The sequence below is a fragment of the Sesamum indicum genome, unplaced genomic scaffold (assembly GCF_000512975.1).
Source record: "Sesamum indicum cultivar Zhongzhi No. 13 unplaced genomic scaffold, S_indicum_v1.0 scaffold00148, whole genome shotgun sequence".
NCBI lineage: Eukaryota > Viridiplantae > Streptophyta > Magnoliopsida > Lamiales > Pedaliaceae > Sesamum > Sesamum indicum.
The window spans coordinates 126,887-135,233 of record NW_011628062.1 but is presented as its reverse complement, the minus strand read 5'-3'; positions in this window follow the sequence as shown (position 1 = coordinate 135,233).

Genomic DNA, 8,347 nt, shown 5'->3' with positions numbered 1-8,347 from the left:
GAATGCCAATATTATTGTTATAATATTATCGTTATAAAATCTCATGAAAATGTTCTTGCAGATTTCCTGATGAGAGATGGAGGCATCTGAAGCAAACTCCATCATGTTGAGACTCAGGCACCTCCGGGAAAACCTCGAGGAGCTTGACAGAAAGTTTGGACAGCTAGCAGTAAATGCTCAAGTTGCCGGACAAATCCAAAGAGCTGATCTAGACACGGTCAAGGTTGCAATAAGGAGTTCCTTATTAGCATCCACTTCGCTATGGAACGACTTACGAGAACCAATTCGAAAGGCATCACCTTCGGGGATGACTCACGAGTTGAGGGAGCCTGACCCAAAATATGCCTTTAGAGTACAGGGCTCTACACCTGTAGCGTCGGATTCAAGTACCGATTGCACAAGACCATCATCAGACTCTGGTGAAAAGGCAACAATTGAGTCTTAGGAAGTGCAAACTCCTGTTGATTCAAGTCAACCCAACACCTCTGGGGGTTAAAGAGGGAGAGATTAGCCTTAGGCCAATGACAGGTACCTCTAAGGCTAATACTAATGAATTAATATCTTCTTCTGCTTGGCAGGATTATCAGCGTATGTGGAAAAAATTAATTTCCCGCAAAGGAGTCAATCCAGGCAAGACCATTATCGAAACATCCGAAAAATATAACAGAGTCTGGATGCTAGAAGGGTCTAAACCAGAAGATGTCAGAGAATGGTATGATTTTGGAGCTCTTGCTTCAGTTCATACTATGTCACCAAGTTTTTCGAAAATTTCAAAACTTTCAGAGTGGATTAGTGGGGCGGTCTTTGATTCATGGCAAAACAACCCCCACTTGAAAAGAGGCGATGTTCTGGAGATAAAATTTATTTCAGTAGCTCCAGAAACTGCAGGAAAGGGGTCTCATCCAGCATTCCATTTCATGAAGCTGCAGAGGCCAGATATGGTAGCTTTCAACAAAATTAAAGCTGCCTCAGGAGAAGCTCCCTTGGTATCAGCCATTAGTGAAGATAGTATCTCTACCAAGAGAGCTTGGGGATTATGAGTCTGTCTCACAGAGATGGACAAAGTCAAGTATCCATTCAAAATCTTCTCAAACAAAGTAAATGGATCGTTCCTGTTAAATTCGATGACAGGAAAAAGCACGGAGTTCGCTGAAAGCTTATTTGAGAAAAAGAGGATGTTAATCTGGGAAAATAAGCTGCCAGCAACTGAAGCCACAAGGATGAACACATGCAACATGTTGCATGTTGGGCAATGGCATAACCATCTATGCCCTTGCTGCGAGAAACAAAAAAAGCCCCTGTTCGGGACAAAGATTCGGGTCACGAAAAATAAACCCGAACCGGACCAAGATAAAGGAAAGAGAAAAATTTTTACCAAGAGAAGTAAAAATTAAACGATGTAAAAAATAAAGAAAATAAGACTGTCGGCAGAAAAAACAAAAGCCAACAGTTAGCAGAGCAGCCAGTTGGAAAGCATGTGACCGACAGACCATTATGACCAACAACTGGAAATCACAAGGCAATGACGAACGCAATGACGTCATTGTAAAACAAGTTTGGAGTCCGAATTTGAAGTCCGCGGACGCCTATAAATAAAGATGCAAGGAAGCAGAAGGGGATCATCAGAAAACTTCTCCTACTCTTCAAAGCATTACAATCCTGAGTCATTCTGTAATATTTCAAATTTTCAGTTTATGGGGGTTTCCCCAACAAGTCAAGACCTCTACACCATGAGGGGCTAAATAGTTGTCTCCTCCAACGGAGGAATAATATCTATGTAATATTCTATATATTTCTTTAATAAAAGTTAGGCTTCTATTCAGCTTGTTATCCAAAATTCCATTAAATCCCTATATTGGAATCCCTTTTACGCCCTAAGGTAGGAAACGAAATAGGGCTGTGTTGTTTTGTTACTGAAGGAGCCAAGTTCCTGCGAACCATCTGCTGCGGTAGTGTGGTTGGAAGAACTCCATAAAACCGAGGACTTGGAATACCCGAAAACAGAGTGGTCAAAGTAAGGTATGAATTTATGGGGTTTTAATTTATTTCGAAAGCATGTTGGGCCGTTTTAAAGAGCATGAAAATGGATTATCGAGCTATTTTCTTTAAGGGGGTAAAATGGTTATGAAATTGGCTGAGGGAGCAGATTTAAGCAATTTTGAAAGATATTGTACTAAAATTGATATTGCAAAAGTTAGTGTACCAAAATTGGACGGACTTAAAATTTCAAAAAAAAAAAAAAAAAAAAAAGTCCTAATTAAAAAAAAAAAAAAAAAAAAAGAGTCCTACTCTCATTAACAGCGCGTGTACACCACTTTCCGTTAGTTTTGGACGGAGAGGGTCTTTTTTGCAGGGTTTCAATTTTCACAGGGTCTTTTATGACTATTTATTTAACACAGATAAGTTTTGTGCAAATTTAGCATAACACAGGGGGCATTATGCAATTTTCCCTTTTTTAAAAGTACTTGAGCTCATTTTAAAAATTACAATAATATGTAATCATAATTTAAAAGTAAATAACATATATAACACAATTACTCATATATCAAATAGTTTAGAACATTCCATCAACTTATTTCAATTACTCGAACTTAGATGATCAACCCGAAACTCTTAAATTTTTAATATTTATTATCATTAAGTTGATGAAATTATAGGTTTGAGGTTATAAGTAATAGTTATTTCTTAAAGAAATGAAAAATAAAAATATAGTTTAAAAAAGAAACTTTGCAATTCAATCCTACATCTCTGTTTATCCGAGTGATCTACAAAGGGTGAATTTTGTTTTTAACTAATCCCTATCCCGATCAGCAATAAATAAAGCTCTTTTTTCTGTTGAGTAATAGCGCGAGTAAGTCTTGAATGAGCCTTTCAAAAATTTGATGCAAATAAACGAAGTTTTGTTGTACGTCTCCGAGCTATATATTCCGTTGCTATTACGACGTGGATATCATTTACTCTCCAACCAGTCAATTGAATTGGATTGAAGTACCAATTTTTGGTCCTAATGATGTAGATGTATTTTAACATCCTCAAGGACGATTCCCTTCCCCGCATGCAGTAGTAAACAACGCCCTTCCTTCCCAACAAAAGGAAATTGTCTTGTTTCTTTCATTCACTAAAGTGTTCTACACCACCAAAATGAAATCACCCCTACCAATATACTAGTAAAAGAAAGGTGAATAGCAATTTACATTATTCCCTGTGATATTGAAAATAAGTATATTACTCCCCTATAAAAAAAATATAGCAATTTACCTCCCTATACTTTTTAAAATGAAGCAATTTACCTCTTTATATAGGGAGGTAAATTGCTTCATTTTAAAAAACATAGGGAGGTAAATTGTTTTATTTTAAAAATATAGAGATGTAACTCGCTATTCATTCTAGCACATAATAACAATTAATCATGCTAAACAACAAAATGAACATCCAAAAATATTGCAATATCCAATATCACGACAAACAATTATATGCCAAAAGTATAAGCTTAAAATTTGCAACTCAAATGGATGATTAAGCCTTGTCAAATTAATTAATTAAGCCTCGTGCATCCAATGCATGCAAATAAACCAAATTAATTAATTAAGCCTAGTGCATTTAATTCGCGAAATTAAGCTAAATTAATTAATTGAGCCTCGTGCATCCAATGAAAACAAATAAACCAAATTAATTAAAGAAAATAAATTCTAGAACAATTCTAATTTTCTCCAAATTTAGCAATAATTAATATTTTTCAGAAAATATGCGAAAATTGAAAATTCCAATTTTCTAAAGAAAAACGGCAAAAAACAGCTCAACCGCAGCCCAATGGTCGCACAGTCGGCCTCACGCGCTCTCACAAACTGCCAGCGCGTACCTGCAAGCACGGCCTTCCTGCGTGCAGGCTCTCGCCCTCGTGCATGCTGTGCACTATCGGTCGGCAGTGCACTGCTACAGTCCCAGTTTTTTTTTTATTTTCGCCCATTAAACTGAAATTAAAAATAAGTATTTTACTGAAAAATTCAATTTTCATAGAATACTTAAGTTCATCCAAAATTGCAAAAATTAAACAAATTAATTTTCTCACATAATTGTTCAAAAATAAGCAAAAGATAGATCATCTTCAAAAGTAATAAAGAACATATTGTCATGCTTATTCACACATAATCATAGCCCCTACATTGAATCGGGCTTTGATACCATTTGAAAGCATCGGAAAGTGCGAGTGGATCGATTCAGGAACGCGCAAGCAAAAGTGGTGATAACAAAATGCGTAAATAAAATAGAAACGTAATAACACTATAGTTTCTAGAGGTGTACCCTTGGAGTTTTCCGGTGTTCGATGTAGTTAATAATAATAATAGACACTAATAAAATTAATAGGGCTATTATTGAATGAAAACGAGAGGTTCAAAAATTGTAAATTGAAATTACCTCTTTGATTTATTTCGTACCTCCTTCATTTGATTCGTTCACCTAAGGCTTCAACGTAGAAACCCTCTAAAGTTGCATCCGCACCACACCGAAATTAGAATTCCTCAACTCTCTTTGCTAGAAGAAATTAGGAAGAAAAATACATACCAAGTGTGTATTCAAGAGGGGCGACTGAGAGGTGGAGTTAGGGTGTTGGAAATTATTTTGTATATTGCGTCTTCATTCATTAGTTATTCCAAATAACTAACATACATATATATACCTTATGCATGCATTAAAATATGTCTAGGTTCATTTTTACCATCCATAAGGTAATAAAAGCCTTCACTCCAAATAAAAGATGACTAACATGGCACTTTGTTAAACGTGAATCTTTTAGTCAATAGTTTTCTTTTCTATTCATTTCCACAAACTTAAGTATTGGGCTTGGGTCAATTTTAGTTAATTAAAATTCAAGGCCCAATCAATCTTAATTAAATCTTATTTAATTAAAGACCACTTAATTAAATCAATCATGTATTTAAATTCAATTAAATATACAAGCCCAATAAGTCTTTATTAAATCATAAGTCGAACTTATTAAATAATAAGGGCAAGCCCAATATAAATTATTCTAATTAATTTATCCTTGGACTTATCCATAAAATGGATCCCTCTCATATATAAGTAATCTAATTACTCATAGAATTAATTCCCAATTAATTTTACATCCCTTCTTCGTGATTTGTGTGTGACTCTTTAGGTTTATGTTTCAGCTAGATGTGGGCTAGTGTCCAACACTATTACTAATTAAATCAAATTTAATTCATGATATTTTATCAACCCTTGATCAAGAAAGTCCATCACCGTGGGTGGCCGTCTAGCAACGGTTCATGGCAATAGAGACTATGTCAAAATTCATGTGAAATTTTAGGCTCCTAAGTCTATATGGATATGGTCCTTCCGTCTATTGCCTCGCGGCTTTAGTCTAGGGCATGAAATTAGGTGTCAGTTCCCATCCTAGACTAAGCGTCTATGCTTAATACATGAGATCGCGTTACGCCGAATTGCTCGACATAGGAACCTCTTTTTCCTATTCGACAGATAACCGTGGCCACAGTTTTATAGAGCATTAACGCACTTCCAAGTACATAGGAGATACCTCCATCATGTTTTGACAGGGGACGGATCATCTTCTTGAAACCCACATTCCTCGCTACATACTTTGACTGCATTAGACGAGACTTATGATAACTATGTCTAAGATACGATCACCTCTTGCATAAATCTAAGATACAGTTATCGCATGCACATGACTGCCGTGATTCCTCAAGCCTGAGGACTACTCCTATCGGAGCAAGAGACTCAAGTCATACCGACCAAGCTTCCAAGACTTCCATATGACGATCCTCGCGAGTCAGTTAGTCGATTCTATACCTAGCCAATCGATCCATTAAGATCGCATAGACGTCCTACGTCTGTCGTCCTGAAACACAACACTCATCAAATGCATGCAACTCTTAATGCAAGTCTCAATAGGACTCTCCATGCCCAGCCTCGAGGTCCTCGACTTGGAACATTTCAGACTCAATCCTAAACAGTTGGTTTCATGACGGCCATCAAATGCGCAGCCCAACTGTTGCACAGTTGTTAAAGTGGTCTGTGGGCATCTGTTGTGACGTCTAATCAGTATTTAACGTAATTTGATAAACACAATAGATACGTGCGAAGACGAATACTTACCATATTCGTTTGGACAACATCACTTAAATAAAGATTGTTTGAATGATTCTCAAAACCGCCAATTCAATTGACTTTCGATCACCCATTCGAACATGGTCATTCCTAAAGATCTTTATCCTGAAGATGTAGGAAGGATCACTCAAATTCTACATGGAGAATTGAGTGCACAATCATCAATGTACTTGTTTAAACTCCATCATCTGAATTCATTCTTGTCCTACTATGAAATTATGGTTCTTTGGAAGTTTATATGTTTTGTAATATGTTAGAAATGGAACATTTGGTATCTAACATTTACGATGTTATGCTTATTGTTATTTATCTTCACATTCACTAGCAAAAAATTGTTTCTCTTCTCCACATGCAGTCTATTGAATTTGGAGCACAGAGGACGAGGTTTCCTAAAATTCTCGACATGTCAGCTGATAACATATACTCAGAGTCTTCTAAAGTGATATGTCTTATTACAATATTCGAGCTATTCATTGAAAAATAATGTTGGGCTATTTGCATTTTATTTTGGGCTTGGATGTTTCCATTCTCAACTATTACAAGGTTTGGGTTTAGTTTTTTCTTTTCCTTTTTTTTGTTTGGGAGGGGGGAACACTAGAAGGTGGGGGAGCTTTTGAAATTCTCGTTCTATCTACACTAAAATAAAATAGTGCTTATATTTACCATAGGGAGTGTCAACTCTATAATATCACCTAAAAAACATAAAAAAAAAATAAGTATTACTCTTTTACAATCATCAACAATGGAAGTATAAATAAGAAGTACTACTTCATTACAATAATTATAAGAAAAATCATAAATAAGAAGCATTACTCCTTTATAAAATCCTAAATCAATCAAATATTAGAATAGGTAACAAAAAAGCCAATTACATTACCAGTTTCGTAATCTATGTTAAAGTTTCTTTCACTTGCAATACTAAACTCAATGAATAAAGTAAATTCAGTACAAAAAGAGACAGGATTTGGCACGGGCAAGAAAACCATTCCAAAACGGACTTTGGAACATATAAGGAACGGATATTGATAGATGAGGTCATGATTCACATTTTTTTAGTTACATTTTGGAATAGTTTGTGTTCCAAAAAAAAAAAAAACAGTTATAAAAACCATTCCAACAACTGTTTCAACTTAGTAATGGTTAATGGTTGAAACTCTATTGGGAACACATGATTAGAATTAGGAACAATCTTGCAACGATTGTTCCTATATGTATAACAATTGATGTCCAAAAGATAACAGTTAGAAAATATTTTCGAAAATGAGGTACAATTTTTGAAACAGTTTTAGAGCACACTTAATATATTATTAGTAAAATCGATCCAAATTATGAGTTTTGCTTAGGAAGTAATGTGTTTCAAATACCGTTTCAAAACTCGCTACAAATTGGAATGGTTTTTTGATATTATTAATTTTGTATTACTGAGACTGTTCCCAATGAAATACAACGCTATAATTCAACATTCCAAAATACTTGTTCCAAAATCCGTCCCAATGACTGTTTCAAAAGTGTATAATAACGACTAAATATGTGTTCAACTACCCCCCTCTCAAAGACTGTTCCAAATTTTTTTATGTAAATGTGTTCCTCTCTTTCTATTAATCTCACTATCTTCTTCCATTCTTTTTGTTTTCTCTCTTTTCTCAATCTCTCTCGACTTTTTTTTATCTCTCACTATCCCACTAATATTTTTATACTCTTGTTCGTCAATCTGTCTCGAATTTTTGTTAATATTTTTAGTTATTTTGATCAAGTAACAACTTTAACTCTTCATTTATTAATTGATTATAATTGTTGTAATTTTGTCAATGTAATGTTATAATTATATATATATATCTGTGTTTGTGTGTGTGTGTAGGACTCATCATCATTTAAGACAATTGAGAAGATGGATGTATGAGAAGAACCTTCTGAATAGGGCGGGTCTGATGAAGATAGCTTTGACGAGGATTACGAGAATGAAGAAGACAATAATTATGATTGACAGTTCAGGGTTTCTATAAGAAGTGTTTTTGTATTTTAGGCTCAACCGCACAGGTCGTCATTGTATTTAGCCGATAGAAAAATACAAATATTAGAAAATTACCAATAATAATTTATAAAAAATAGTTGACTAGCTAATTTTGTGGACAATTTGCAAAATAATTTTCTTACATAATAAAATTATATTTAAAAACAAAACATAATATTGTTTTTT